The 1,898-nt window shown below is 42.8% G+C and overlaps 1 long non-coding RNA gene across 1 annotated transcript; it reads right to left on the bottom strand.

Moving 5' to 3' along the window:
- Positions 1-497: 497 nt before the first annotated feature.
- Positions 498-1,075, bottom strand: LOC311231350. The gene is made up of 3 exons (XR_014619860.1): positions 1,039-1,075; positions 647-773; positions 498-564 (listed from the first exon to the last, which is right to left on the bottom strand). It is a non-coding gene; the product is annotated as an uncharacterized lncRNA (long non-coding RNA).
- Positions 1,076-1,898: the final 823 nt, after the last annotated feature.

Below are 1,898 nucleotides of genomic sequence, written 5' to 3' on the forward strand. Positions count from 1 at the left end.
AATCAAGCATTTTGATCGCCACTAGATGGCACCATCTACCAGGCTATGCACAGCTCAGTGCATGTTGTGCTGTTGTGAGGAGCCACAGAAGTTATCTTAAACTGTTTCTATACCTGTCATTGGAGTTATGTCAAGCCGCGATGCAGGGTCTAGCACTGTCAGGTCCTTCAGGAGTTGGGAGTCGATTGGAAAGCAGGCGATCATCTTTCGTATAAGTGCTTCATAGAAGGCTCTTCTTACAGTTCTAAAACAGTAAAACAAATCATATTCATTAGTGTCATTTCAGGGCACACAACAGACTTCTCAAGTTGAGATCATAACTACAATAATAATAATATACTCACTGAAAGATTTTCTTCCTGGCTGAGACAGGGATGTCTGCCTGTTCGATGAATGCACGTGTCTGTTCTCCAACGAAGAGCGCTTCATCTGCCAGCTGATGTCCCTCTCCATATTGCACCTCCTTGAGAGGCACACCCATGATGGACCTGGGTGGTATGAGGAAGGCCAAAAACTGCCTGATCAGCCGACACATACCACGTCCTCATTGCTGTTGAAGTATGCCTATATGGAGAAAATAATCAATGGAAACATACCATAATACATGGAGATATCGGCGGAGTGGAGTTTAGTATTACAATCTTACCTTCAAAGCCTCCCACTGGTTGAGTACTCTCAGTATGCATGTGTGCAGACTGAGCCATCTGATAGTGCAGTAGTTATCTGACTCTGTAAACTCCTGAAACTCCTTGAAGAGCTCACCCCTCTTTGCACTGAAAACAAGAACATATTTTGTAGGTAAAAAACAAAGAAGTTCCAGGCACTCTTCATATATATACACTCTTCATCTAAACACTGGATTCACACTACAAGAACGCTGCAGCCCTCCTTGTTCTAGTTTATATTTTGTAGGTCTGCTCATGGTGTAGGCTAATAATAATAATATATGGGATTAGTTATGAGTGTGTGTGTGTGGGGGGGGGGGGCATAAGGGAGAGATGGGGGTACAGGCAAGAGGAGAGAAATTGTAGTTTTTACCTTTGGTCAAAGTGGTTGTGTATCCCGGCCAAAATGCGCGCCACTGGAATTTTGGCTGCTTTGATTCCACAACCAGTGGCAAGCTAGGCAAGGTGGCAAATGCAGCCCAGGTCCTGGACATTAGGCTGGCTTCCCCTTACTCTGCTAATAACAGAATTGTACCGGCCTTTCATGACACTGGCGTTGTCGGAGTTGAAGGCAACAAGGTTCTCCCATGGAATTCCTCTTTTGCTATTGGAAAAAAATAAAGATATGCCCATAAAACAACCTGACAAAAGCTGCTATGCTCTAATATTAGCTGTTACAATTAAATGCAAACTAGGTAGACAGTGAAATTATCTTACCTCAATACTTGGGATATCTTCGCATATAAGTTCTCAGCATTACCCACATTGCATATGGGCATGTCTAGGAACTTCGTCATCACCTCCAGATTGGACTCATCGTAGATTCTTGCAAGAATGACAAATTCTTTGTCGTTGTTTCTGTTGTTCGATTCGTCGCACAACAATGAAAAAGGCTGAGCTATGCTTGTAACGTCGTCATCACACTCCACAGCTATGGCACCTGTTGAGCAAAAGAGTCCATTGATTAGATTTGATTGTCCTTTATATTAGCAAACAGTATTATTTATAGATCCTTTTCACAGCAGCCATTTAACAGAACGCAGGGTAAACCTATAGGCTAGTATATTGTCTATTCATTAGTAACGTTAGCTGCTAGCTAGTCTGTGGCTAGCAATGAAAGCCACAAAATGGGGGAGGGGAGCCTGATGTAAACAAGACGAAAGTCTTTCTCAGGTCTGCATCCTCTTAACAATTGTATGTATTGAGCTGTACTGTACTGTACCCATTCTGCAA

This window comes from Notolepis coatsorum (genome assembly GCF_963971535.1).
Source record: "Notolepis coatsorum genome assembly, chromosome: 7".
NCBI lineage: Eukaryota > Metazoa > Chordata > Actinopteri > Aulopiformes > Paralepididae > Notolepis > Notolepis coatsorum.